The 22,919-nt window shown below is 37.9% G+C and overlaps 1 long non-coding RNA gene across 1 annotated transcript; it reads right to left on the reverse strand.

Annotated features, from left to right (window-relative positions):
* Positions 1-197: 197 nt before the first annotated feature.
* Positions 198-17,075, reverse strand: LOC113970945. The gene is made up of 3 exons (XR_003535393.1): positions 17,000-17,075; positions 2,780-2,855; positions 198-323 (listed from the first exon to the last, which is right to left on the reverse strand). It is a non-coding gene; the product is annotated as an uncharacterized LOC113970945 (long non-coding RNA).
* Positions 17,076-22,919: the final 5,844 nt, after the last annotated feature.

A 22,919-nucleotide genomic window follows, 5' to 3' on the forward strand; every position in this document is an offset into this window, starting at 1 on the left:
TATATCCACTTTTATGCTTAACATAACAGCAGCTACATCAAAAAGGTAGTATAGATCTGGTCCAAGCTTTCATATATTCCTCTGCAGATGACAGAGCAAGTCCCATAGAAATGTTTCCAAATAAACATAAACATTTATTTAAAGTAGTTATTCACAGAACAGGTACTTTTTCCCAGAAATGTTACCTGCAGTTTTTTTCTGAAAGTCACATCTTTGCTTTAAGTGGTTTCTGTAGCGTTTGCAAAGTCTTCAGACATAAAAGGCCATTAAGAATACAACTGAAACTGCATGTTGTCTCACCCTGCAGCGGTTTGTAGTGTTGCCTGCAAACAAAAGTAAAAGACCAATTATGGCTTGAACACTGCCTGTGTCACACTGATAACTGACTGCCCTTCTTCATTCTTGTATTTTTGTAACACATCAAGCAAAGGATATGTTTCCATTTCAAGCTCCAGCCCACTCCTAACCTAACAGCTCTCATTCAGTTGGGGTTAACTTTCACCTCTGCTTGTTCCATGAGGTCAGACTCCACTGTCTACTTACTCCATTTTCTAACAACATTTTCACCTTGTCCCATGCAAACTCGTAGAATTATTACTAAGCATTGCAGATTTTATTTCTCTGCCTTCAAATCACTATGATTTACGGCAAAGATCACTGTCAGCGATGCTAACCAATATGTCACTGTGTCTTCAATGCTCACACATTTTAAGCAACCGTTATCCTGTCCTGTGCATAAACTGTAAATGTATACTACCTGAGAAACAGGTTATAACTAGCCTTCCTATGTGCAGATAGAAAGATAATATAGGATAAAAAATAGTAATAGTAATTTTTGTGAGGAACATCAAGATGAGAGGCATTCGTAAAAGAGCAGTACTTCACAATGCACCACTGAGGCTTTTGATCAGTATCTACCCCAAAAGAAGAATGCCACCTACTAAGTTGGTAATACAGACGAGTTATTAAAAGCATCCAAGAGTCTTTTTTCGGTAATCATTCAACTTAAGTCAGGTAAACTACAAAATACGAGGGGGGAAAATGTCAAGAAAGCAAGGTAGAAGAAACAAAATGGGTGGAGTTTATTTTTTAAAAAGAATTCTTTTTTTTATCTAACATACATCTCCACCATAAGAATCTCAAATTTTCTGCAATGGTCATTGCACATTTATACCAAACAACCTGGAACATAAAGAGCTCATTTAATACAGCCATTGTTGTTTATAGTGTTTAAAAATTCATAAACTCACTGTATAAACTCACTTGCTGAGATTAGTGTTAAATATTCTTCCCTAAAAACAGTGCTACGCCTGCATAGCAGAAAATTGGGTATAAAATGTCAGAAAAAACGATAAAAAACTATGTGCAGAACTACTTCTGTGCAATATTTAACTGGTTTCAACTGCACTGAAGAAAATACTATAATTAAATATGGAGCTTATCAGAGCAATATATCTTATAACATTAGTGTACATCAGACATATGATGGTCCATAATAGGAAGCTGGATGTGCTACAATGTTTACTTCCCATGAGACCTAGTTTGCATGTATGTTATACAGATTGTTCTACAGAAATAATAGAATTGATTCCTTGTTTGGTTGTGTCTTTTTTCTAAATGGAACATTCTAAAAATCAAGCATTCTTTACAGAAAGCAAAAATAATATTTGAGGGCAGCATTAGAGGGAATAACGAATAAGAAAAATAATAGGGTTTTTTTCTTTTGTTTATTACGGTAGCATTTGGGAACCTCACACTTGGACCAGAAAATCACTGTGTCTGGAACTGTGCAAGAATATAAAAAGAAAAAAAATGAGACGAAAACATTGCTGATCCTATAACCCAAACTTCATCATGACTTGATTTTGATTTTATAACACATAAGTACACTGAGCTTTGTACTCCACTCAGAATGCAAAGCACACATGCACTTTGTAGTCAAGTGCAATTTTTTTGCTTTATTCAAGTTCTCATAGGAAAGGCCTGCTTTTGTGTACAAGCACTTACAAAAGGTTTAGACAAAAGCACTCCTCTTAGGTAATTCATAATATTTTTTACACAGCAAGATAAAGATGAAAGAACTTTGCTTCCTAAAATTGGTACAGAACATCAAGAAAGCATGTAGATCTGGTTCTGTTCAGATTCTGGAATCTGAACAATTTTTCATCATTAAAAGTCATGATAATCTTGAAAATCTCTGATATGTCCAAAACATCAACACTTCTTTTGGAACATGACATTACAAGAAATTCCAAACCTTTAATTTGTGATGATATAGCAAAAATATTGAAAAAATAATGGTGTGTCACCAACCATAATGTATTATTGTCTATGGACATCAAGCTTGTTAAATAAAACTAAATCTGGGGTGTGCATGAGGGGAGAAAATTTAAGAAAAGAATGTAAACATATGAGGTAAGGTAGTCATTTTGGTAGACTGAAAAAGTCCTCCAGAAATTTCATCAGGAATGCTGTTTGCTAAAACATCTGCTAAAATAAGAGTTTTCATCTCCTTGGAGCTTTGCCCACTGTATGCCTGAACAACTCCAGGAAAACAAAATTCTCTGTTTAATTATCTCAGAAAGCATGCAAAGCATGCAAAAATTTATTTTAATTACTGTTCAATAGACATTACTATTCAATTTTTTGAGGTTGTCTCTATGCTTGCAAATACTGTTCTCTCTTAAGTAACAAGTGTCTTCTTTTTCTTGTCTATTTAAATATTATTTTCAGTCTGGCCACAATACGGAACTGAAATCAACTTCAGTAAATAACTTACCATCAATAAAATAGCTGCTTTCTGGAATTTGGCAGAGCAAAATATTGAAACCATAATCTTCTGCAGTGGTCATAACCTGAATCAGAAAATCAACATACAGTTATAAACATCCACCATAAATTTATGGCATGTTTATCATTTTATTTCCACATTCAGCATACTAAACTATGCACAGTTTTTATGTTCCTCTCTTGTAGGTAATCGGGCAAAACTATAAACCTGTACTTGTGATATTATACATTATTTTAATGACAATGTTAACAGAGATATGAGCAGGACACTGTTTAACTCAACACATTCTGCCCACTTGCCTCCTCACTAATTAGGGGAAGAGACAGAAGTAATTGTGGTGAAGAGTATCGACAATAAAAAGAGAATGCAAAGCTACTTCAAAATCTTAGAACTTGCAATAGTTAAATGTCATCGCTTCTCAGATACTGTTTTCCAAAAGCAGCATTTGTGATGCAAGATGCTGTAGTACTGTCTCCTTAAGAGTTAGGAGATTTGTAATTATTTTTCTGGTCAACTCAGTCAGGTAGTCAGGTCTGCAAAAAGCAAATCTTTCTTTCTGCTTGTCTCCCTTGTCACTTTATCTTGGTACATTTCCCTTTCCCTTTCTAGCCAGCAACTATTTGCATAACATTCTATTGCAAATGACAATAAGGGTTTTTAAACTTTTCCAAAGGTATTTCTCATTTTTCTTTTGCTGGTCAGACAAATTAATTTGCAATTTAAGCAAGATGAGAGAATAGCTGAAAAAGTAATCCACTGCTAATAGTGTGATTAGCTCCGATACACAATATTTAAGACAAGCATAGTTTTTTCTTCGTACTCCATGGGACTGATTGGACATACAAAAGGTAGATTAAAATACCAATACGGCTGCTCTGATCAAGACTTTTCCTTTGAAGGACACACTACTGGCTTCATTCCACTAAAAAATAGGAGTTTCTGTCATGCACCTTTCTGCCTAGTATGAAACCCAAGTGAAGCTGGGGTAGCAGTGCTTCTTAGCAGAGTACTTCTCAGGGTTACCAGAAAAGGCCATTTTTGCCTTACAAATGTGTTATGGCGTGTTCTGAGTTCCATGCTGAGTTCTTCAGGTTTAGTTGAGAATGTCTCCACTGTCTATCGACTGTATTCCCTCAGGTGCCACAGCAGGGAGAGAAGGCAGATGCAGGCACAACAAGCCTCTTCTCACCCAGAACGCCATCTCCATTGGCTCCCCCTTTGCACATGGACGGGGACAGGATAAATGGCTGGATCACTTTTAGTTCCATACTTTAGACAAAATTATCCAGGCAATGAAGTTGAAAGAAAGCCTTGTGTAGACAACAGTGGATAAGTTAACCTTTTGGATGAATCAAAGCTCTGTTTTCTCCATATGCTGCTCAGTGAATGCAAGCTGAATGCAACCTGAACACTCCATGAATACATCAGTTAGTTAACTGATGTTTCACTTCAAATATATGCCTCAACTTGTCTTTCTATATAAAATAATTTTGTGAATAATTTCTTAAAACATTTGTGGAAGTATTTCATCCTCTTTTGAATTACTTCTCATCACTGATTTACATCTTTTGTAGCTGCTTCCAAAAAAACCTCTGTGGAGTTTTAAATATTGCAAAGATACTTTTAATTCAGAATTACCATTGCCTAACTTTCCTTGCCCCTTTTCCTGTAAAACCCTTTTACTATCGTGTATCAAATATCTGTTGTGACCATTTACACAAAAACTGCATTAGCTATTACTTCCATTTGCCCTTCATTTCCCTGCACTACATGAACTTACAAGGAAAGATCTGTTAGGGAGCAGACAAAGGCATGCATCTGGCATATCTATTTCTCTTTGGCTCCTGTTAGGAGTGGAGAGCCAGAAACTCAGTGATAAGCATTAGATGTACTGTATATGAAATATTGTTTTTGAAAGCAGAAAATTAAAAACTTCAGCTGGAGTTGTGAAGCCTTTGAATGGGTGTCAGAAATCAGACCATGCAGCCCTCACTAGTGCTTTATTTTATTTTGTTCTGTTAAAGATGTGCTACTCAATCCATCCTTTCATGCACAGTCACACACACAAAAAAAACCCCATATTCTCATCCAATGATGGAGTAAATCCTATGGCTAAAAAACCCAATATACAGCTATGAGCAAGTGATAAAGCTACCTGCCAGCTCAGCTGTAAAGGCATGTAGGAAGCATTTTTTTTTCTCCCTTAGGAACAATGTGAATAGGGTTGTGATTGCTACCTGTGGTGTTCTATCACATAAAGCAAAATGTCCATGTGGTGTTGCAACATTTCATCAGTGTCTTATCACTCTTTAGTGGATATGTAATGGCAGTTCAAAACTGCATGGCAACTTTCCTTTGAAATATGATGATGTCAGAAAGCCTGACACCATGTTAGTTCCCTGCGTCCTTAGAAACCTACGGCCCAGTCCCGCAGAAGTTTCATCAGAAGTTTCATATGAAAAATTTCTAATGCAAAGCAAGGATTTTGTAAAAAAATGCTGATCCAATGAAATAAAAATATTTTTATATAAGCATTTTGGTTGCAGAAATGCACAGAAAAAACATAGGCAGGCATTTGAGAAGAAAAATACCCATCTCTGATATCTATTCTCTTCCTAGCTAATCTGGAAGGCAACTTGGACCTTGAATCACAAGTTTCATGATTTTAAGAGGTCAGCAATATGTTTATGAAAACTGGAAATTCGACTGTTTCAAATTCTGGAACTGCAGAAGACCTCGTTGTGTATTCAGGTTTGGGTACTGTGTCCAGTTCTGGGCCTCTCAGTTCAGGAAGGATGTTGAGGTGCTGGAAGGTGTCCAAAGAAGGGCAATGAGGCTGGTGAAATGTCTGAAGCACAAGTCCTGTGAGGAGAGGCTGAGGGAGCTGGGGTTGTTTAGTCTGGAGAAGAGGAGGTTCAGGGCAGACCTTATCACTCTCTACAACTACGTGAAAGGTTGTTGTAGCCAGGTGGGGGTCAGTCTCTTCTCCCAGGCAATCAGCAACAGGATAAGAAGGCATAGTCTTAAGCTGTGTCAGGGAAGGTTTAGGTTGGACATTAGGAAGAAGTTCTTCACAGAAAGAGTGACTGGGTATTGGAATGGGCTCCCTAGGGAGGTGGTGGAGTCACCAACACTGGAGGTGTTTAAGAATAGAATGAATGTGGCACTTAGTGCCATGGTCTAGTTGACCATGGTCATAGGTTGAACTCAATGATCTCAGAGGTCTTTTCCAACCTGGTTGGTTCTGGGATTCTGTGACCCGTGTGTTTCTAAGTGATGTAGCAGGGAGCTGACCATTTTCCCTTGGAATATGGGGGTTTTATTCTGCTCCCCATCCCTGTCTTCCCGCTCAGGGGACTGGTACCCAGAGAATAACTGTCCTTACTATTGAAGACTGAGGCAAAGAAGACATGAAGTACCTCATCCTTTTCCTCATACTATGTCACTATGTTTCACCTCGCATGCAGTAAAGGATAGAAATTCTCCTTAATCCCCTTTTGTTGCCCTCTACACTCTTCAAGGGATATGGTTAAAAGTCATGATTGTGCATGGACAAAGACTTTACAGGCTGGAACCTATATAAATATAAATAATATACTGAATTCCATGCAGCACAATTACATATAAAAGTGTACATAGCCTCTAAAGAGAGTAAAACTCATCATTCAACAAGGTATCACCTTATGATGGATAGAGATAAACAATTCTTACACTGGGAACAACAAGGCTAACTGTCTCTTCACTTGGACCCACTGGACAAAAAACAGAAGCATAAACAACAAGCCTGAAATTATTTGGATTCAGTAGGTGAACAAGGTAGACAAACCGGTATATTATATCCTTCAAAAAGGCTAACTTTACAAAGCTCAGGAAGATCTGAACATAGATAGAGCTGTTTAGGAGGATTCCAAAGGAAGGTCTCACCAGTATAGTGTACAATGGCACTAATAATCACCTTTTGCTACTAGAAATATACATCCTTGTGTTAAGTTCCCTTTTCACAGACCTGCCCTATTGTCACACCCTGGGTGACCCAGATCATTATCCTTTGCTGTCATTTCCAACTGATAAGTCCCCAGCTTCTGGAAGAAATTCTTATTATTAGTCCCTAAATGCATGACCTGACACTTTTCATTATTAAATGTAATCCTATTCTATTACGGGAGTCCTTTAGGTCATCTAATTTCTTCTTTGTATTGATAATACTTCCCAAATTTTGTCATCAGCAAATTTCATTACCACATTTCCACCATTTCTGCCAAGGTCATTAATTAAACTATTAAATGAAATCAACCTCCAAAAAGAATCCTTGATGAAATCTACAGGTAATCTTTTTTCATCACAATTCTTCTTTCAACCAATGCATTGGCATATGTTTGCAGCCAGTTCTCCTGTATTTCTATCCATTTTTTGCTATTCTTCATTTTGACTAGTATCTTCCCAAATACTGAACGCTCAAATGAAGATCAGATAGACTGGATTTTCAAATCATCTAAGACTGATAAAGAGGTTAACATTGGCATATCTCACAGTTAGGAGTCTTAAAATGGTTAGTTGGCAAAGCTAATATGATTCATGTTCATATTACAAACACTATTTCAGAATAGAGATGTGATCATCTCAGGAAACATCTTTAAAGCAACAAATGTTTTCAACACCTAAATGACTAGGCTGTCATCATAACCAAGCAAAATCGTGGAGAAACCCAAAAACTTAAGATAGGAATACAATTAATGACAAGAATTCTGATTTTAGGGAAAATAGGCCTCATCAAACAAAAGTGATTTCATTTTTTCATAAGACTGGTGAATAGAATTATATACACTTAATACATAAACTTGAAAAGGATTTTACATGCACATTACACGGTGATTAATAAAGAAGCATCATATGATATTGATGAAGCATGTGATAAATAGGGTAAAAGTTACCACGGGCAGTATATACCTTGTATCCTAGATTGACCCTGGAGTCACCCAAAAAGATGTTCACTGTCCTCTCTGGTGTGTATTATATTCTGAACCACCCAGCAAAGCCACCCAGGAGTGGCCTTTCTTTTTCTGTTGTTTTTATATTTCATGGAGTGGAATCAGAGAGAGGAAGAGAGATGAAGTGGGGTGCAAAAATGCCAGAAATCATTCTTATTTGGAATTTCTTAACACACAAAGCTTGCATATGCAAGTGAGCTTGAAATACCTTTTGAAAATACATGAACTTACTATGCACGTAAAGTCAGATTCATCCTGGAAATTCAAGAGACTCCCTGAAATGGTGCTACACCATCTCTGTGATCAAGCTAAAAGACTGACAGACAAGGAAGCTAAGAACTTGGACACAATGTCAATGTAGTTAAGATCCAGTACAAGATCCTACCTGTTATAGGTTATAATCTGAGAGAGGAAGTTTTCTTTCCCTGCTTCCCTGTAAGCGAAACAGAGCTCAAACAGGGAAGGGGGAAGAGGAGGCCATTAGCTTTACAAAAGATTTAGCCAGCCTGGCTACATTCCTAGCTGATGGCCCATTTCGAAGGCTGGCTCTGCTCGGACAGGAGGGATTCAGTTTTGCTGGGTTCTCTTCTGAGGACAGAGACAGGGTCTGTGTGCGGAGCATTTGGAGAGAAGGCCTGGAAGCCTGCTTGTCTGACTGCCCGCCCTGGTCAGCCCGGACTGCTGACTTCAGCTTGGCCTGGGAGCTGTCTCTTGTCCCCAGCCCAGTTCTGCTGTGTTTCATCGGAAAGTCTCTGTGCTCACTGGGAGAAAAAGAGGAGCTTTTGGGGGGCACCATCAACTGAGAACCACAGTGAGTCCTGTTGGGGGTGAACTGCCTTCCCTACCCCTTCCCTCCATTGGGGGTAGGGTCCCCCATCTTCTTTTCATCTCCTCCCGCAACCGAGAGCAACCGCCCAGACCCCTCTCCCTGCGTGGTGACCGCCAGAGCCCAACAGCGCCCCCTGCCGACCGCAACAGAGAATTGCAGACCCTACACCTCCAGTGATTCAACAGCACCCCCTGCAGGCCACGATTAGGACTGTGCTAAAGGACAGAGAAGTATTTCTTCAGACTTTTTTTTCTAGGACTACTGTCTAGTTTTTTGTGTTCTGTTACTGGTTTTTTTTGCTAACATACATATATCTTTTAATAAAGAGTTGTTATCTCTTCTGTTTTCCACACTTCCTCGATTAAAGCCCTGCAATTTTTAATCCACAATTGCTGAGAGAGAGGAGTTTGTTTTGTCCCATAACTCATCCTCTTTAGCAAACCTTCCACTCTCTTCAACTGAGACACTACCTTACTGAAATACCTTCAAGAACTCACAGAATCACAGAATATGTTGAGTTGGATGGGATCATCAAGTCCAACTCCTGGCCCTGCACAGGACCATCTCCAAGAGTCACACTATGTGCCTGAGAGCATTGTCCAAATGCTTCTTTAACTGCGTCAGCCTTGGTGCTGTGACCATTCCCCCAGGGAGCCTCTTCCAATGCCCAAACACCCTCTGGGAGAAGAACCTTTTTCTAATATCCAACCTCCCTGACACAACTTCAGGCCATTCCCTCACGTCCTATCACTGGTCACCACAGAGAATAGATCAGTGCCTGCCCCTCCTCTTCCCCTCACAAGGAAGTTGTAGACTGCACTGGAATCTCCCCTCGGTCTCCTCTTCTCCAGGTTGAACAGACCAAGTGACCTCAGCCACTCTTCATAATGGCTTCCCCTCAAGGCCCTTCACCATCTTCATTGCCCTCCTTTGGGCACTCTCTAATGGCTTAATATCTTCTGATATTGCAGTGCCTAAAACTGCCACAATATTCAAGCTGAGGCCGCCCCAGTGCAGAGCACAGAGGGACAACATCTCCCTCGATTGGCTGGCAATGATTTGCCTGATGCCTCTCAGGACATAGTTGGCCCTCCTGGCTGCCAGGGCACTGCTGACTCATATTCAACTTGCCATCGACCAGCATGCCCAGGTCCCTTTCCATGGCACTGCTTTCCAGCATCTCATTCCCCTGTCTGTCTGAACATCCAGGGGTTGCCCCATCCAAGGTGCAGAATCCAGCACTCTCCCTTTTGTTGAACTTCATATGCTTGGTGATCGTCCAGTTCTCTGTCATGGTCTCTCTGCAGGGCCTCCCTGCATTAGAGGGAGTCAACAGTTCCTCTCAGTTTGGTGTCATCTGCAAATTTGCTTAGTATCCCTTCCAGTCCTGCGTCCAAGTCATTTATGAAGATGTTGAAGGGCTCAGGGCCCAAGATGGAGCTCTGTGGAACCTCACTAGTGACAGGTGGCCAGTTTGATGTTACCCCATTCACTGTTACCCTCTGTGCTCAACCCACGACCTACAACGTGATGTGTTTATGCAGCTGTGTGCTGGACATCTTGTCCAGAAGGACACTCTTCTCACTGAAAAGTTTTCCATTTATTGGGAATGTTTTTCAGGTAGTCCCAAAAGCACAGGTTCAAGGCTTGATTCTATTCAACATTTTCATTAGTGAGCTAGTTAAAAATTATTACACATGACCATACAGTTAGCAAAATGATAAATAATTATAAGGAAAAGGAATCGTGCAGAACAGTCTCTCTCACTGGCTAAGTTTGGCCTCTATTTAAACAGCATTTAATTTACTAATGTAAAATGCAAAGTTCTATTTGTAGAAAGCAAGACTAGAGGTAAAATCCACAAGCATGACAGATTGTATCCTGAAAAGCAGTGACCAAAAAGCGTGTATGAATTATAGTAGACTACCAACTAAACATAAACACCTGGTGCATTGCTATCACTGTGCTGTATAGAGTACTGGTGAAAGTAATCCAGGGAGATTGAACGTAGGTCTAGGAGTTATGTATAGAAAAAGTTGCTGAAAATTCAGCAGTATAGAAAATATACAGAATATCTCAAGGGTTGTAGAAAATGCCTTTCAGTGAGAGAAAAAATAGATCCGTCTATTTTACCAAAAACATGAAGCTATAGCTATGAGATGATTACAGAATAAAAGTGCATTTGCAGGGAGAAAACACCAGGTGTTAAAGCTATTTAATCTTACCAGGAGAGAGCAAAGCAGAAACTAGTGGCTTGAAGCTGTATTCCCAAAAACTTGTGTAAAAACTAAGGTACAAGATTTCAACGATAAATGAAATTATGAGAATGTGCAATCTCTGAATTTTTTCCATTACTGGCAAAAAGCTTAAATTACAGATTTGATCCATTTTCAAAAGATGTAACTTTGCAAAACAATGGGAAATGCAATGTTCTAAACAACTAGATGATCTAGTAATTTTGGCCTTAAATTTATGCATGCCAAACAAATGACGTAATCTCTCTATCATCTGTCAGACATGCCCTGTATTTCTTACACTTTACCAAGAAAGATTATGCAAATATTTTTTTGTATTTAAGAAATACTAGTAGTGTCACTTTCTTCAGCAGTAGAATAAATCCTCTAAAATCAGGAGTATAACTGTATAAGCATTTAAAGAAGAGTGAAACGATCACTAACACACTGTAGAAATGCAATAATTATATATAAATAGCATTTTCACACATAATATGACAAGTGCGAGGTCTGATATTTCAGCAATGACTTGACTAATAGACAGTACTGCACACATTCCATTTCCTTTCCAATGATCTACCCTACCAATGGTATACAGCTCCCATTTCAACACTGATGGATCACAAAATACTGGATTTTAATCCTGTCACTGGTACAGAATATTGCTTGTCCTGGGCTTCAGGCCATATTGAAAGAAATTCAGCATTTGTGGAGGAAGCAGAAAGAATGAAATATTTCTCTAGCAGGATATTTATTTCCCTTAGTTTTCAAAAGAGACAGTGCATCTTGAAACTAGTCACGAACTAACTTAGAATGTTAAAAGAAATACCAGCAGAACTTTATGGGCAAAGAAGAGTAAAAGAAATAGGTATCAGATGGATATTACAACCATATCATCATCTTAGGTATACGACAGACTAAAAAAATATGTATTTAAACCTTAAAAGAAAGCCAGTGGAAACATCTGAAGTGCAAACAAAGTAAAGAATTACTGTTGAAAGCAACATTTAGACTAGACTAGATTAGAATAGAATAGAACAAAATATTTGCAATTGGAAGGGACCTACAACAATCACCTTGTCCAACTGTCTGACTACATGACGGTTGACCAAAAGTTAAAGCATCACCCAAACGTCTCTTAAACACCGACAGGTTTGGGGCTTTGACCACACTTTAAGAAGCCTGTTCCAGTGTCTGACTACCCTCTCAGTAAAGAAATGCTTCCTGATATCCAGTCTAAACCTCCCCTGGCATAGCTTTGAGCCATTCCCATGCATCCTGTCACTGGATGCCAGGGGCAAGAGACTAACACCTCCCTCTGCGGTTCCCCTCCCCAGGAAGCTTTAGAGAGCAATGAGATCACCCCTTTAATTCCACATCTCCAAACAAGACAAACAAAAAGTCCTCAGCTGCTCCTCATAGGACATTCTTTCCAGCCCATTCACCAGCTTTGTTGCTGGACATTAAGGTGCTGGAGCACATCCAGTGAAGGACAACAGAGCTGGTGGAGGGTCTGGAGCACAAGTCACACGAGGAGCAGCTGAGAGAGCTGGGGTTGTTGAGCCTGAAGAAAAGAAGGCTCAGGGGGAACCTTATCACTGCCTATAACTACCTGAAAGGAGGGCGTAGCCAGGTGGGGGTCAGTCTCTTCTCCCAAGGTAACAAGCCATAAGACAAGAAGAAATGGCCTCAAGCTGCACCAGGGAAAGTTTAGATTGAATATTAAGAGAATTTTCTTTGCGGAAGGAGTTGTCAAGCATTGGACCAGGCTACCTAAGGAAGTGGTTGAGTCACCACTCCTGAAGGTATTTAGAACACACGTAGACACATGTAGACACGTAGGGACATGGCTTAGTGGTGGATGTGGCAGTGCTAGGGTAACAGTTGGACTCCATGATCTTCAGAGTGTTTTCCAACCTAAACAATTCATGATTATATGAAAAAATTACATAGATTGTGTGATTTATTCCAAATATGGGATGGATATTCATACAAGAAAAAACGCAACAGATTGTTATGGGATTCACTTCTGAGTGGAATAGCAGACAAACAAAGTCACTGTGCAACATCGCTGATACATGTCAACATCAAACTGTAGGAAAAAAAATCTAAGTGTGAAGAGTAACAGAATTGAACTCAAATAGAGATTCTGGGTTTTATCAATTCATTCAACAACTTCAGTCATTGGGGGAAATGTGTCCTTTCATTTGGCTTCTTGTGTGCTAATCAATTCCTAATTAGTCAAACATATTAAATAACATATTGACCTCCTCTCACTGTTTGTGCCATATAGGTTAATGAATGACATTGTAAAGAACACAGTATTGCACTTGGAGAACAAGGGATTCATGTATTATTCACTCTACATAAATATATAGTCACCCTTTTTTGGATCTCAGCCAGATTTTGGGACTTGCAGGTTGTTTGTGTGAGGAGATACTGATAATGTAATCTTGTTTATTTACATCAACATTAAAAAAATAGAAAATCCTCTTTCTGTGATCAGAGAAAAAAATAAGTCTCTTAGTTTGCAGCTCTGTCCTGGAATTCTCAGTCCAAAAACTTCTTTTCTGAGGACCACATTCCCAAGAATGGTTCAGGCTATGCCTGGTACTTCGCTGGTAGCTCCCTTCTTTTCTCCTATGACTTTTCTGCCTTAACAACACAACAGCCCAAAAAATCTCACCAGCCTTTCATCTGCTTTTCTTTCATACCCAGAAATATGTATGCAGGTTTGGGAATGAGGCTGCAGTCTAGTTCTTTGAAGAACTAACTGCTTTATTTTTTCCCCTGTGGTTTTGCTCCTCTGTCTTAATGTAGAAGCAACACATTTGGAGGAGGTGAGGGGCTGGAGAGGTGAAAGCACTGAACATAAAAAGGAAAATGCTGTTGTGTAGGCAGAGCAGGGAAGAGGACAGAAGAAGTCATTGTACATAAACAAAGAAAAACCACATGCCTAAGGAAAACACAGAAAAGAAAGAAAATAGACTTGAAGAGAGGAAACTGAAACTGGAGATTCGTTTGAACACTTAGCCATGATCACAAGTCTTCTTCTCCCATGGTACCCACAACCAGTTCAGTAACCTCGGGGAAGACAATGCCTTCCAATATGCTACACTGAAAAAATTATTCCCAGTTTTATTTGTAATGCTGAGAAAAAGGAGAACAACATTCTGAAATTGTGCTTTGTTCAGCTGAAGATAGAAGTGACTTTCTGTCTTCTGCTGGTTCTTTCCTAAGGTTATTTAATTTCTCCTGATCAGAGACCTAGCAATTCATTCTGGCTTCTGCCAAATGTCATGGCAGCCAACAGTCTGCCGTAGCGTACCTTCTTCCATGCTCTGCTATTCCTGCGAGGGTAGCTGGGACAGGTCCTTAGAGAAGGGTATTCTGATTTTGAGGAAGGAAAGGTTGAGGTCCTTAGGTCACATTTTTTTCTGCTGGTTTAATGGTTTCACACCAAACAGGAATCAATCTTCAGAATTACAATGGCTGAGTTCTTTGTTTTACAGACCTTGGTTTAAATTGCTAGACCAGTTCTTACTTATCTCACTCCTGTCCAGATCAGTGAGTCAGACAAAAAAGAACTTTTTTCTGTTGAAGTAATTAAAAAAGAAGGTTATGTGGAAACACACCAGATACACAGAAGACTCAGTGATATACCTATAAACCTGCATAGAATGAAAACAAACCCTGCACACAGACACAGAAGCAAAAAAAACAAAATGCCTGTCTGACCTTTATGCTCATTTAGAGCCTGTGTCAATAGATGAGCTGAGATTTGAGCAGGTACTTAAATTTGGTGCATATCCTCTCCTGAAGTCTACTCTGAAAGTGCAGTTACTCTGGTTCTCCTGCACAGAGTACAAGTGCAATAACAGCTTTCAAAGTTGCCAGGTAATAATATTATGCCTGGAGACATGTCACAAATAAACACTGAATTGAAACAGCATTTGTAGCACCTTGGTATATCAAGTATTGATTCAAGTACCTTTCACAATTTAGAATTTTAATCCTGAACTGTATATATTTTCAGAATTTAATATTTTATACAGGAAAAAAAAACCCTATCAACTATTGACTTGCTCAAAACCTTGGACTTTCCAAGGACAGATACACCACCTTATGTGTTTTATGGCCTTATCACAGGAAGGGTGATAGCACAGTTTACAAATCCCTCTCCAAAGAAGAGATTCTATTCCTTACTATGGACTTTCCAACCCATACTTTTGAGTATCTTTAAATATTCTACACCTACAGTCAAACTCCTTACAGGAATATGTGTATAAAATATTCTTTCCAGGAACATGTAATTTGCTGCATCAGGGCCCCTGTGCTTGCTTACTTCATAGGAACACAAATGTGCTATTTTAATTCTCTCTTTAATGCTTTCATCTAAAGAACAACATTTTCCCCTTCTGGTCCATGACTAAACATGTGACTAAATTTATTATAATCTAAAGAGAAGTGAAAGCCAGGGGGAAGATGAGGATGTGTTCAGGGGAAAACATGAAGGAGGAGGTACTTGCACTCTGCTGCTAAATCTAGCATGAGCAGGAGCACACAACAAGTCCTTTACACAAATGGATGAAGTGTGGAAAACTTCAAGAGGCAAACTTCAAGAGAGAAACTACAAGTTCTTGCATAACTTTAGAGAAGTAATATCACTGGGATAGAGAAATGTGGTGGAACAGCTCACATAACTAAGAGTTGCAATGGCTTTTAGTCAAAGGTTTTTACATCAGAGGACAGACCAACATGGGTGACACTGTGATATGTAGCTGTCACATATCACCTGATCAGAAATATCAAGATGAAAGCTTCTTTAGACACAACACTTACACATGCCCTGGTACACTTGTGGACTTCAGCCACTCTGACATCTGCTGGGAGAACATATTTGCTGGGTGCAAGTGATCCGGGAGATTTTTGGGCTGTGTGGACAAAAAGCTGAGTTCCTCCTAATGAAGGGGTCAACCGACTAGGGAGATGCTCTGTTTGACCTATTGTTCTAACATAGCTAAGAAGTGGCCAAGGATGTGAAGGTAAAGGGTAGCCTTGGCTGCAGTAACCTTAAGACTGTGGAGTTCAAAATTCTGAGAAAAGTGAGCAAGACAAAGAGTAGAATCACAACCCTAGACCTAAGGAAAACAAATTCCAGCAGTTCAGGAACCTGCTTGGCAGGATCCCATGAGAGACATTTTGAAACAAAAACTGAAACTTGGGGAGGCAGCTACTTACTTTTCAAAATACTTATACATTCATGCAACTTCTACTATACAATGTTCTTTCACTATGCAATACTTTCACTATAGGGATAATAGTACAGAGAGAATCATTGATCACCATATACTCAGCTCTTCAAAAATGTGAGCTGACATTAGAAGACTATGCTAGAGTATAAATATGAAGACTAAGTGGTGGTTAACATTTGCATAAGATATGTGATATAAGCAATACAGACAATATGGATTATATAATGCACATATTTTATATAATGAACATCTAATATATGTATGAGAATTAAAAAAAATGTATGTGTTATCATTGGGCCCTAACTACACATACAACCGTGTATACCAAGGTGGGAAGCCTGTTAGGAAGATATAACACGTGTAAATGTTCATGAAAGTGAATCTGGGGGGTTTAAAATTTTTGGAGAGTCTATCCCTTGTAAAGTACAGATTTGGAAACATAACCTCAAATTAACAAGTACTGGCACTGGGTAGGGCAGGCTATATAGGAGCCAGAAGACTAAGCAAGGAATGTTACTTCTCTAGGTTTGTTGTATACAGTAGAGGAAGAACATTTTCTCAACAAGGTATGTCATAGCTTGTTGACTAGGCTGCTACTCTGAAATATTTCACAAAGGGATCTCTACTAATACTGAGGAAGTCTAGAGAAATTAGCCTCCTGTGCCTGAAGGTAGTCATTGTAAATATCCCCGGTGTCCTGCTTGATACTAGGTGTTTATAGAAAAGTAGATCAAATAATTGCACTATCATAAAAATATGGCAAAGGTACTTGTGCAGATAAGAAAGGTTTCTCTAATATAAATCTGAATTTTGAATTTCAAGAGATTAGTGATGATATTAAACTAAATCAGAAAGAATCCCTGTGGTTGGAAAAGTAAAAGCAGAATATGGATTTATCTTACCTCCATTTCTCTCTGACCATTAGTTGGAATCCTGAACTAATAAATAAAGGAAAAAAGACTAATGCTAATATTTAAATATTAACTTTGTTTACTTTAAAAAAGTAGAGTCTTCTTTTCTTACCTTTCTTTACCGTTAATCATTTCATTTGTGCAAGGAACAACATCTAGGATGAACTCATTTTAGGATACTTATGAAGGCAAGAAATACATAACTAAAATTTGCTTGGGTACAAACTGCAGGATCAGATTCTTTGTAAGTCAGAATTTAAAGCAGAAAAAAAATTCTGCTGGATGTAAGACAAGTTAGAGAAATGTTTAATGAAAGTTGTTTACACAGCACTATTATAAAAATATAGATGTTTTGTATGTGCGTCACAGCACCAGTCTAAAACACTTAATATCACCCTATAGATGACAGTTGGAAGACAATTTTTTGCTTACTCTGTGGGGTTTTTCTTCTATTTACATGCCTTGAATATGTACAAGGTTCACTTTGAAAGAGGTGATGCATTCCCTCTGTGCTTTCCATATTGGGAAGGTATTTTGGATGTGTATCTGTTTTATCTTTATTTGAAAGGATTTCATAAATAGATTGTTTTATACTTTTCTTCATGATCAAAAGAGAAAAAGACTTGGATAAGGTATGATCAAAAGAAATTTAAAAACAATCCCATAATACCTCATTTGAGCATAAATAAATAAATAAATGCAAGTCAGATAAGACTAAATAGACAGATGGCAAATAAAACCAATATGTAAATAACAGTTAACTTATGACTGTGTCTGAGACCTTTCATGAACTACAATGAATCTACAAAGATAAAATCAGTAGCAAATAGAGGTTTTACTCTTTCAATGTAAATTAAATTTTTCTGCTTAGAATTGAAAAGATATTTAGTAAAGATATCTTGTTTCTGCAATTTTGTACGGACTCTTGCAAAATATCTATTACAGCTTGATATGCAGAACGATTTTTAGAAAGGAAAACCAACAGAATAACCAGCATCCATATTATAGAAATGTCGTTGGTTTCAAAATATAAAGACAAAAAAATAAATGTTGAAATGTCAGTATCCTTAGTGCAACATTTTGTACAAAAATATTGATATTAAAACATTACAAAGTGTTTAAGCTCAGCAATTGATTCAATATTGCACTATTTCAAAGGCTGTGCCTTTGTCTTTAGGAATTATGACAGTGCAGAAGATTTCAAACCTGTAAAGATTTAGGGATACCTTAGTGAGTAATTGTACACAACTCCATCAAATTTACAGGACAGAAAAGTTTATTTTGCTTCTTATGCATGCTCTAAGGCAATTATAATGCTGTAAATATTTAGGAATTTATCACTGGGATAAGCCAACAATTAAGTAAATGAACAAGAGGTAAAAAATGCAATGGCCAGTATTTACTTACTATTTTAAATAATCTCTAATATGCCCTAGACAATCACCATATTACAGCATGGAATTCACTCAAAATCAAATAGAGGATGACTTACTCATATAAGAGGTGAATTTAAAAGTTTTGTGAGAAAAATCCTTATGGATCTGTCTCAAATCAGTGGAGAAAATAAAGTTCTCAAGTGAAAAAAACTGAACAGTTTAATTAGGGTTGAACTCTGAACCATCCGTTAAAGAGCCTTCCAATTAGCTATAACAAAAGCCTAGGGCAACTTGGGAAACCTAAGCACTAAGAACATCCGCCTCTGTCAGTATAAAATTGGAACTATAGCTGCTGAAAGGTTATTACCTGATGGTGCAAAACTTTAAATTAATTATCATTAAGTCTGAAAAAGAGAGGGAAAAAAACCCTAAGGTTATATCCAGATAGATTAAAGTGGAATGGAAAATAAATAGTTACTCACACCTGCCAGTCTTGAACTTCAAAATAAGGACTAGGGAATGCATTTTCTAGGATGCCCCAAGTGATTTACAGATTTATCATTATTATCTAATATTAGCATTACCACTGAACCCTGAGGGCACTGTCAGACTGTTCAACAGTGTTCAATATCTTCACAAGACAAGGAAGACAGATAACATTTGGGTGGGGGATAGAAGACTAAACTAATAACATATATGCCAAATTACTTATCTACATGCAGCTATGCAGCTGATAATTTGGGTGGCTGTGGGCCATGAGGAGTCCAGGACCAAATTCTGAGCACAAGTGCTCTCCCCTGCATTCACTGAGCACTGAGGAACTGTGGACATTTAAAACGGGAAAAAAACCAGGCTGAACCTGAATAGGTATGAGAGTGAACTAGGACAAAAAAATAAACCCACGTGAGGGAAGGCAGTACAAAATTGGAACTAGAAGTGCTGTGGGTAACAACAACCACATAACAGTAGAAACTAGAAAGTGAAACCACAACTGGGTTGGCAAAACCAGCAAGACAGACAGAAAAACAAGAGCCAAGGCACAGGATGCAAAATAGAAAGAACTGAAGAGGTTAGTGAGCAAAATTAGCTGTCAAGGCATAGGGGCATTGAGATTGGGAAGGGATCTGGAAAGGACATATGGTGAGGCAGTGGGATCTCGGATTTTAGGAAGAGCTGTGGTATTAGAGGGACACATTGCAAGGCACTTATTGTGCCGTGGCTGCAGGAATGCAGGTACAGGAAGAACAGGAAGACTAATGGGAAGCAAAGACAGACTTGAGACTAAGTAAAGAAATGGGGGAAAAGATAGGGTCTGACTGCACCAGAAGATTACAAGTGGAATAGAGAGTATGGCAAAGTCTGGAGTGAGGGGAGTAGCTGCATAATGCCCTGGTGCATCCTATCACCATGGAAAAGGCAGAGGAAGTGTTTTGCGTAAAAATTACCTGGTCAGTTGAAAAGCCTCTTAGTTATTCAATAAACTACTTAACAAAGAAGTCATTTGATCAGCGGTAATGCGGTCAAGTGTCAAAAGAAAGCATGCCCATTCTTTATGTGTTAATTTCAAAGCTCTTAGCATAATATCTCAGATTCTCAATTTGTAAGAAAATGCTGGACCCCAATACCAAGATAGTGGTCTCCAAAATTGAAGTTCACCTTATTCTCTACATTTGGCAGTGATAAATGACCAGTATGGCTAGAAAAACTTAATGTAGTACTTAATCACAAATACCTATAAGCCATTACTCTGGGGTCACTAAGGAAAAGGTTTTAATTTTAGTTTGGTCTATTTATGGACATGATTACTTGACATGGTCATCAGTAAAAACAGGAAACAACCTTAGTAGCTGCTTAAAATATTCTCCATCTTCTGCTTTTAGTAAAATTATACAAAGTTACACTTTTCCATTGGAAAATAACACACTTCTCAAGCACATGCAGCAATACAGCAGCATTTTGTCTTTTTTGTGTTTTATACTGGGGATGTATTTATCTTTCAGCATGATAAATAACAAGTTCTACAGAAATGTGCACATTAAATGATGCCAGAGCATAAAAGCGGCAATGCTGGTTCATATTACAAGAATATAAATAGATAAAATGTATGATACTTCAAAGTATTTTCAGGAACTATATATTTTATTATTGGTACATAAGTAAGTGGTAAAACATGAAGAAGATAAGGCAATTTTCAGTGCTATAAAATTTATACAAACTAAATTATTTTCATATATATGAGTGAAAGGAGAAAGAGGTAATACCTCATAAATCAAGCACATTACCATAATTTTCTACATGCCCTAAGATATCTACACTGACATATTAACTTCCATTCACTTGTTCAAAACATTTCGGCTTTCTGGAAAAAAAAAAGATGAGAAGTGCCTTGCAAATTTCTCTTTAATATTTGCTTCAAAAGACTTTATTTTTTTTCGACTGTGTAAAAGAAAATGTGGTTTATGCATTACTAAGAAATAACGTGAACCTCTGGCCATTTCTATTGGCTTCCATCAGTCTGTTTAATTATCCTGGCCCATAGGTTTTTATCTTGGTTGTTAATCTTGCCACTAAATACCAGACCTAGCGAAATCTGACAGAGTAAGCACAACCTCCCAAGTCATAACATGGACTACATATAGCATGTGATCAGGAGCACAAAGTAAATTATTATTAATTATTAGAAAAATCTGTTTTCTCATCCAACAATGTCCTAGCACTTTAGGAGATGCTTGAAGTTACATAATTTTACATTGCAGCTGTGACTGCCAAGTTAATGGCATCCTTTCAAATATGGCATTTCACTTAAAGATAGTTTAGCCTTTGGTCTTCATTCAGTTATTGTCACTGTTCTAGGACTTTGCCCCTCTTTGTGGCTATCATTACAACAAGGATTGTTTTTAAAATGTAGCATAAATTATTTGCTAAAATCTCTTAAGAGTAAATAATTTTTAGATGTTTTAATGTTTTTTAAAAGGAATGCTACTGTATGTATTGTATGTATCATATTTATGTTACAAATCATATATATGTGGATATAAATACCCTACTAAGCATTTGATTTACAATAAGAAAAGGCTGTAATGTTTTGGAAAGCAATTGTTCAATCTTTCCTAAATTACAACCTCTGTTACAACCTGTTACTCTACAACTGTTTCTATGCATCTGTAACAAACATTAGGAACAGCATGATTCTGATTACATATTTTTTTCTAGAGATCATATCTTGCTTCTCTAATTCTCTTGCCTTGCGGCCCTGACAATTTCCAAAGCAGAGGAGCACCATCTAGTTGTTTCTATATCAAAGCTGCTGCCCTTTTCTTAAAAGTATGTACTGGTTTTGACAGTATACTTTTCAAACATTTTTATTAACAACAAGATTTTAAAAAATCATAATTAGGTATATTTAAGCATGAACTCCCTTTGTCCTGTTTAATATTTATTTCTACATAAATGCAAGATATTCAAACAACTAAGAATTTACCTACTTCATTTGCTTGGCTCTATCGTGTGTGTTTCAAGTAGGATTTGGTGGCTAGACAGAGGACACTTCAGCATGGTGCATCAGCAGGAATGATCTCAGGAATTCCTTTGCCCTGTTCTCAGAGATGTGAGTGAGACCTGCTAGCACAGTCTCTGTCAAAGTCCTCAGCAAAGGGGAAAGTAGCAGATCAATAAGATATGGTTTGCTAATGCAGGATACACACCCACCGCTCTTCAGCCTTTCCTAAAGTAAACCCACCTATCACTCAGGGGGGTTTAGCTTTTTCGCTTTTAACTGTACTATTTTTTATAGGAATACACATTGTGTTTGAGGGAACACAATCAGGATTTTTAGTCCCAATTTCAGCAGCATTCTCCTTATTGAATAGAGCAGAAATATTTTATGCAGACTGCAAGAAAATGCAGAGTCAGGATCTTTGCTGTAATCAGCTCACCTGCAGACTAATACTGCAGACTATCCACTAAAAATTTAAAATGGATAATTTTACCTATGAATTCTATTGTTTGTCAGCATGCTTCCATGCAGTATATGTATTAGCACCATAAGAAAATAAGTACTTGGCTAAAACCTAATACCTAAAGAGATCTATATAAGCCTGCCTATAAAAGAGTCTGGCAGGAGAACTAAGAAGGTCATTGTATCATTTTTACAGTTTCCCAAGTACAAATTATCTTCACACTTAAAAACCTTCTAAGGTTGAATATCCAAAGGCACTTGGAGATCTACACTATATTCTCGACATCAATTTAATAAATCCAGGAAGACTGTAATACACAGAAGGAAAACTTACTCCTGCAACAGGCCTATTTCTTTGTCCTTGGCTTTTAGAAAAAAATTTTAAGTTACAAACTAAACAGGCTCAATCATTGGACTGGGATGAACAAAATCCCCTATTCTTGGAGACAGCAGCATACAAGTAAACTAAAGGTGGAGAATAGACTTAATGAGGAAGTTGCTATGGGAAGCAAGGAAAAGCACAAAGACAAACAACACTCTACCTCACTCAAAGTAGAAGTTTGTCTCATCCTACTAC

This window comes from Neopelma chrysocephalum, unplaced genomic scaffold, assembly GCF_003984885.1.
Source record: "Neopelma chrysocephalum unplaced genomic scaffold, ASM398488v2 Primary Assembly neopelma1_80b, whole genome shotgun sequence".
Taxonomy (NCBI): Eukaryota; Metazoa; Chordata; class Aves; order Passeriformes; family Pipridae; genus Neopelma; species Neopelma chrysocephalum.